Source organism: Eutrigla gurnardus (genome assembly GCF_963514095.1).
Source record: "Eutrigla gurnardus genome assembly, chromosome: 15".
Lineage (NCBI taxonomy): Eukaryota > Metazoa > Chordata > Actinopteri > Perciformes > Triglidae > Eutrigla > Eutrigla gurnardus.
The window spans coordinates 3,861,589-3,869,538 of record NC_139938.1 but is presented as its reverse complement, the minus strand read 5'-3'; the positions used below and the strand labels follow the sequence as shown (position 1 = coordinate 3,869,538).

The following is a 7,950-nucleotide window of genomic DNA, read 5'->3' as shown; positions in this document are numbered from 1 at the left end:
GTAAATGATTTGCCCACTGAAGATTGTGCTCATTGTTAGAACTCCTTCAATTTGGTTCTTCATAGGAGGTGACTGTGAATTACTTTGAAATGTGGAATGGTGATGTTTTTATGTGAGTTTGCGCTTGAAACTTAAAAGCTTGTAACTTGCCTGCGTTCATTTGTACTCTCCAAAAGTAATAGCTTGTTAATAATAATTTGGAAGCTAACTTTGACGCCCAACAAGATTGTTTGCCTGTAGCACATAGGCCTACCTCTGGTAAAGCACTACTCACCTACTAATGCTCTCTTTTGTTTAATTTCCTTCCTGAGAGGCTGCTGAGCCCCTCACACGCTGGAGGGGTTCATCCCCACTCCAAAATGCCACTAATACGAAGCAAAATGACGTAGTGGACTAAAGCGAGCAGCCAAGACGAGAAAGGCTGCATCGGGGACACTCGTCTGGAAAAATTTTGTCTTACAATGACGAAATCTGCATTGCTGCGTCATTGTGCAGTAGTCTGATCCGAGCTGGATTCGAACCGGTGAAGACCGGGCCAGAGTCTCCTGCGCATGGGCATTGCGCACTTATTCTTTAAGGACCCGCTCTAACCACTCGGCCACCGCGCGGTGGTGTAATGTGCGGTCACTAGAACCTTTATATACCATGATCCTGCTGCATATGACTGCCTGCAAAGACACATATGGAAACCATTTAATCAATCAAATAGCGTATAGCAAAGACGCTGAAATTAAAGAACAGCTCCATAAATATTCTATTATGAACATGCACTGAGTTTCTAATTCGTTATGAGGTATTATGCTCACAGTGAACACCGCCCAGGAGAGTGCAGAGTGTCCTCCTCCATGAAGCAGAAGCGGCACAGGACCATTGGCTCCACTGCAGAAAATTAGAACATAGCCGTGCAAGAATTTATGGAGGACTAAACATGACTTAAGTATAAATAAATAAATAAATAAATGAATAAATAAATGTATAAATAAATGCAGGAATAAATAAATAAATGCTGAAATGCATAAATAAATGTATAAATAAATACAGGAATAAATAAATAAATGCTGAAATGAATAAATAAATAAATAAATGCATAAATAAATAAATAAAAGAATGAATAACAGAATAAATAAATGCTTTATATTTATTTCTACATTTCTGTTCACCTACATTTATTTATTTCTGTATTTCTGTGTCCATATGTTAATGAAGTAGGAGGTCCTAACCTCAGTCAACAGCATGATTGGTTACAGGAGCTTGCTCGATTCGGGCCTACTACTTCTGCCTTACTAGCGGAGCTGATTCCTGTACAGGAATGTTGCTGGCTACTAGCCCGCCCGCTCAGCTAACCGTTAGCTGCAGTTGTTGACATTTGTTATTTATGTAGCTCTGGTTTAGTAATGGCATTTTTTGTACGAGCGATTGCGAATGAATTACGATCATTAGCGAACGATTTAGAGAACCATGCAACCAACGACTATGTTCAGTTTCGTCTGGATAGATTGATGGATGACTTGGCTCAGCTCAACGCCGATATGGATGTGGAAATGGAGCTAGCAGTGTTAGACGGTCTTGAAGAAGTCGCCCGCCAACTTTACACCCTGTCAGAGTCAGAAGAAGGGACCCTTGGACGTCCGTCGTACAATATACCCCCCACTTTAATCGAAGCACACCTACTGCGGGGGCACACTGCTGGGGAAATAGCACAGGTGTTCGGAGTGTGCGAGAGAACAATTCGTCGGAGGATAGCACAGTACGGAATAGGGTAATTTTTACTCCTAACGCTACATTGTCTGTTTGTCTGGTTTCCCGTGTCTCGTCTTTTAAAGGTGGCAATATATGTGTGCAAATTCACAGAGATATTTAACTAGCTAGTGTTTATTGATGGTAATGTTGCTCACCTTATCTCCAAATACCACTGGGAAATATACTGTGTTTATCTTATATAGTCTAACGTTAGGTGCACATTTGAGTCCAAGCTTTTAGTATAAATTGTTCATGATATCATAGAACATTTATACAATAATATGTCTCCTTGCACTGCTTTGAGTTTTGCACTGAGTTTAAGTTAACTAAAAATTAACTAACGTTACTGATATTAACTTACATTAATATGCACTGGGAATAGGTCTAACAATACTTGATTATATAGGCCTATATGCTTTGGTTTTCAACGACAGATGGACTGGTGACTAACATGCTTATATTACTGACAAACTTAGTGTAGGAGCCAACATTGGTTTGGCCTGTATTATTAATTGTTTATCCTGCACACGCTCTTTGGTTCCTATCATTTCCGGCAATTAACACCTGGGTGTGTTATGTCTCAGACAAGACAACACTGAGCCTCTTAGCGGCCTTTTAAATTGGACAATTAGTCGCTACACTTAGTTTATCATATGTACTCCTTACAGGTAGTGGATTTGTGCTGCTGCATTTGTTGATACTGTACATGGGTGCCATTAATTAACATCTTCAGTTTGTCAGATGATCTGTAACCCTATTTCTGGAGTAAAAAGTGAACAGAGTCAGATGTGACATTTCAGCACAATTGCATTAGTTTGACACATGATAGTGTTGCATATATAAACTCATACAATACGAAAGATTTTAACTTAAATTATAAATAAAATGTATAAACTTCTACAGGACACAGCAGCTGAATTTAGACTAAACAGGAATGAGGTTTGTTTTAGGCGACACCGATTTAAAATAATCGTCGTTTTGTTAAATTACTGTGAGATGGGTGACATTTCTTCGTTGCCTCTTGTGACTTTTTTCTTGTTATTTTTGATGATCAGAGTCCACAATCTATTAACTCCAATAGAGGACAACAATCTGGAGGAAACTGTGACCCAAATTCTGCAGCAGCATCCCATGTCTGGATACAAAATGATGGTTGGGCACCTGAATGCACAAGGCATACGCATACAAAGTAAGGAATTGTATTCATTACCCATTCATTTGTTCAGGGGTTATTTTATGTTGGGATTTGGCCTACTTGCCGATTTACTCACAATGTGAGGAAGCTGCTTTATTTAGTGCTAGTCTGGATTTTATCTGGATTTGTGAATTCACTGCCAGATTGGGGAATGCTTTACTTTTTTTCTGTACACCATATCTGTGAATTTTTTTGCCTATTATAGGACAGCGTGTCCAGGAATCCATGCGGCGAGTGGATCCTGGTGGAGTTTTGATGCGCACCCTTCAGCTGAACCCAAGAAGGCGTAGGAAGTACTCTGTTAGAGCACCGAACAGTTTATGGCACATCGATGGAAATCACAAACTGATAAGGTATCGAAAAAACATTAACCATCTCAAGCATCCACTTTATTGTAGATTGTACTACTGTAAGATACTTACTACCCAGTTTAGTGTATATCCAGAGCAGTTACAAAAGCTCATCTACAATTTGAATTAACCTACCAGTGTCACTGCAAGCCGGACTGGGATTTATCAATGGTGGATGGATCAAATGATTTAATCCATCAGTGTTCTTGTGCATGCAAATCAGTTTTACTGACTTCTACCAGCATCAAAATGAAGAGTAATGCTGGTTGGTTCTTTGAACTTTTAGGTGGGGTGGCTTTTTAAAGTGGTCCGAACAGGTCAGTTAGAAACTGTGATAAACCTTCTGTTTTTGGCACAGCACTGAAATTGTAATCTTTGTATATACAGTCTGACAGGGGCTAAAATGGCTACGGCTCCCACACTGTGCACCCAATATTCCCAAATTAAAGTGGCACTCGACATTTTAACCTCAGCCATTGTCTTCTATGAAATCTAATATGCTGGAGTACAGTGCTAAAAACAGAAAATGTCAGTGACCAAAGACTAAAAACTCTTAAAAAAGACAACTTGCAGCTGGCCTCAAAGGCTATTTTTAATCAAAATACTCACCAGAACCTTGTATAAATTCGGGTGTGGGTGTACATTTTGTGAGCTGGATTGAATACAAAGAAATGGTGACCTAGAAGTATATCAGGATTTTATTTATGTTTGTGTGTTAAAGATTTCAGATAAAGAAGTTCTGATCAAATAGGCATATACAGTATGCTCTGTGTAAATCTGGCCTCAACTTGCACATACAGAGATGCATGATGCAGGTAGTGGTACTGATCTTAATCTGTTCTCATGCATATCTATTTCAGATGGCGTATTGTTGTGCATGGTGGTATTGACGGCTTTAGTCGTTTGATTGTATACTTGAGTGCCGCCACCAACAGTCGTGCAGCAACAGTCCTAAAAAGCTTTCTGGAAGCTGTCGATGTCTATGGTGTGCCATCACGTGTGAGGTCCGATAAAGGCGGGGAAAATGTTGATGTTGCACGCTACATGGTGGCTAATAGAGGACTGAACAGGAATTCACACATTGCTGGCAGGAGTGTCCATAACCAAAGGTAACATAATCTTCCATTCAACATTTATCAAAATAACACTTTGTAAAAGATGGCAATATAAACTGACTTAACCTGTCTCTTCAAGTCTATCTTAATACAATCAAGCTTTTGTGGCAGCAGATTATGAGCTTTTCAACATTAACGTTAGTGTAAATATCAAAAGAGTTGTTCTCTAATTGTCTCTCTGTAATCTATACTGACCAGGAGAACATTACTATTCTAGTGTGATTCCAATGTAAGTGATGACAAATCTAGTCCTCATTCTGTAGTTCAGCTGAACTTCATTCTGAAGCATATATGAGGCTTCAGCAGTCACAGAACAAGGCCAGCCATCACTTACAATAGAATGGTTAGCATTAGATTTTCCACAGCCAGTATAGATGGACAGAGGAACAACTACAGCAACAAAAAACTCTTTCATCATACATGTGGGCATGTGAGCATTGTTTGAAGACAAACTTGGAAAAAATCAACTTATCCTTTAAGAGAATTAAAATTAAACTTTGTCATTAACTGTTATTTAGAGTGAATATTGAATACATCACTTATTACTTACGTATTTAATTCAGTTCTAATTTACTGTGCTTATCATTGATGGGAGTGTTGTCATACACCAACAGTAGGTAAAAGTATTAGGTAAAGGTATTTTCCCTGTATATTTTGTTTTTGTTCATTGTAGGTAGAATAAATAGTTTTTCCTTTATACCCATCAGAATCGAAAGGCTCTGGAGAGACGTTTATGTGGGAGTTCTTGATCTCTTCTACACCATCTTTACCAACCTTGAGAGAGAAGGCCTTCTCAATCCTGACAATGAAATGCATCTCTATGCTCTGCACTGGTGCTTTGTGCCCCACATACAGAAGCACCTTCAGTTTTTCCAGCGTGGCTGGAACTGCCACAGACTACGCACTGAGGGCAACCAGTCACCGCTGCAACTGTGGACTCGCCATGAGCATGAGGCGCAGCAGGGCCCCATACAGGTTTGGATTTATTCAGTAATTCTGTTTTACTTTAACTTTTAATTTCCTACATGGGATATTGTCAACATTATCTCTACTTTATGTCCATTATAAAGTGCATGTATCAGTAGCAAAATGTAACTATAGTAGCCTGTTGTTCAGGAACTAAATGTGATGGATTTATACAGCCTATCATTGTCACTTTCAACACAATAAGGTATTGCTACAATGTTGTGGTCAAACAAGGAGCAGTGATTTAGAGAGAAAATTATACATCTTAGCTCTCAAAATTAATGTATTGGCTCTTGGAAATTGTAGTCAAGCTCTTTCCAATGCCATAGCTGTTTTTGGGGCATAGATACAGAATCCCAGATGATAAACAGGTGATATTTCAAACTAGGTTCTGTAAAATGAATTAATATGGCTTACAGTTCTGTAGACATATTGACCATAAAAATCTTTAAGACTTTGATTTTGATCGACCCTTTATCCTACCGTTTAACCTCAGCTCTTGCAGCTGCAGGTTGACACGGAGTTTGGAGTTGACTGGACCGGACCGTGTGGTCACCATCAGCCTGGTGTTGTGGTCCCTGAAGTTCAGCTGCAGCGCTCACTGACTGACCAGGAAGTTGGAAGTCTACCAGACCCTGATTGCCCTCTGTCCAATGTGTTAGATGTCTATGTACAAAGTGTGAGCTTATTATCAGAAATGCTCCAGTAAATCCATATTGCTCAAGTTCTGATAAAGAAGCCGGTATTATGGTTTAGCAGTTCTGATATCTTTGTTTCAAGTGTCTAAAATGATTTAAAAAGAATGGTAATGACAGCATTTTTATTTTATACCAGATGTCATAAAACTTGCTGCATTGTACAATATGACTGCAAACAAACGTTTTGCAATAAGCAATTTATGTCTATTACTATTAATGAACTTTTTGTGAACCATTAAGTTTAAACATTGAAAACCATTATGGTTATGTAACAGAGCCTTGTATGATAAACTGTCCTGTAGTTATCAAGATAACTTGTTTTGAAGTATTAATTTCACATGTGATTGGAGACTTAAGTCTCTGAATCAGAAGGCTCGAGAAACTGCAACATGCATCCTGTTTCAGAACAAAACCACAAATAAAGAACAGCAACAACTCACTTTGTCTCTGTAACAGTCTCCTGAGCTTTAATACAATTGTGAACAGTGAGATTAAACCTAAAAGACAATGGTATAGACATGAAGCAAATAACAAATATGCTTCACCACATCACAAGCATGCAGACCTTTTTAATGCACCAGTGTTACACACACTGGCAGAACTAGGCCCTAGTTGATATCACTCTTTCAAATGCTTTTATGCTGCAATCCAAATTTTGTTGCTGGACAACAAATGTACACTAAGGTGTACAGTGATATATTGATGTGTCCTTAGACCAGTCCAAACCCAGTGTCAGTGCTACAAATAGCAGCAAGAATGTCTCTTTCAAAGTTAGAGGACTCTTTGTAATGTCCTGGAAGTTTAAGCAGGTGGAAGAACTGGGGAAGTTGCTCTCCACCACGTTAACATCCAAGTGTCTGGGCAGCACATTCCACCCTATCCAGAACTGCAGGAGTTTCCCAAGGATGCTTGGAGACGCTACCAAAATAGAGAAGAAAGTCAACATTTATTTTATTGCCTGAAATGATTTTGTATCATCAATCATAAATGAAGTTGAAAAAAGAACGTAATTTGACTTAATTTCTTTGAATCTCTTTGCTGCCTCTGTAGGATTTGGTGCAATTTGCCAATCTAAAAGTAGTTGTTCAAATGTTCAAATTAATACTGGATCAATTAATATACAGAGAGCAACAAGTTATTGAAATAAATGATGTAATGTTTAATTACGTAACAAACCAGGGAAGCCTCTCTCTTCAATGGGATCTAGATCAACTATGTCAGGAGCTGGCACACATCCCTGAGGTGGCACCGAGTAGTTTGAGTTGTTGGCCCTTGTTGTCTCCCTCACCTGTGGTCTCGTCAACATGCTGACAAATCTACCTTCACTTCGGGAGGAGTTGGCACTTTCTGTGGCAACCTCAACCTCTACCTCACCACTGCTCTGTGATGGTCTTGAGTAAAAAAGAGGTCATTTTTGTTAGTTTGGCTAGTATATTTTATATTGCATAACACACTCACAAAAACACTGCAATCTAGTAAAACTAAAGTTTAAAAGTACAAAAGGATGGCCATATAAATATAATTAATCAATTCCATTCAAACTCAACTTTCCCTCAATACCAATATCCAGGATCTATATCCTCCACATTTGGATGCACAACAATGTATGAACAATATGGCTTTTCAGAGGAATTTTTGGCATCAAAATAACTAATATTTGGGCCCACAATAATGAAACATTAGATGTGCTGATTTGTCATGTTTGCCCTGCACTAAGACATCTATAGTTACAATTGTTTAACACACACACACACACACACACACACACACACACAAACAAAATGCTTTACACCTAGTGTAAAGCAGTTTTGTAGAGCATACCTCATGCATTCATCGCTATGAGCTTTTATGCGTGAAAAAGGGAACTCCTCTCCACACCCGACACA

At 38.8% G+C, this 7,950-nt stretch overlaps 2 long non-coding RNA genes across 2 annotated transcripts; one reads left to right on the top strand and one right to left on the bottom strand.

Moving 5' to 3' along the window:
* Window positions 1-4,337: 4,337 nt before the first annotated feature.
* LOC311025801 lies at window positions 4,338-6,011 on the top strand. Its single transcript, XR_014598424.1, has 3 exons — window positions 4,338-4,394; window positions 5,108-5,375; window positions 5,878-6,011. It is a non-coding gene; the product is annotated as an uncharacterized lncRNA (long non-coding RNA).
* Window positions 6,012-6,852: 841 nt separating this feature from the next.
* Window positions 6,853-7,448, bottom strand: LOC311025802. Its single transcript, XR_014598425.1, has 3 exons — window positions 7,241-7,448; window positions 7,081-7,135; window positions 6,853-6,982 (listed from the first exon to the last, which is right to left on the bottom strand). It is a non-coding gene; the product is annotated as an uncharacterized lncRNA (long non-coding RNA).
* Between the last annotated feature and the right edge of the window lie 502 nt (window positions 7,449-7,950).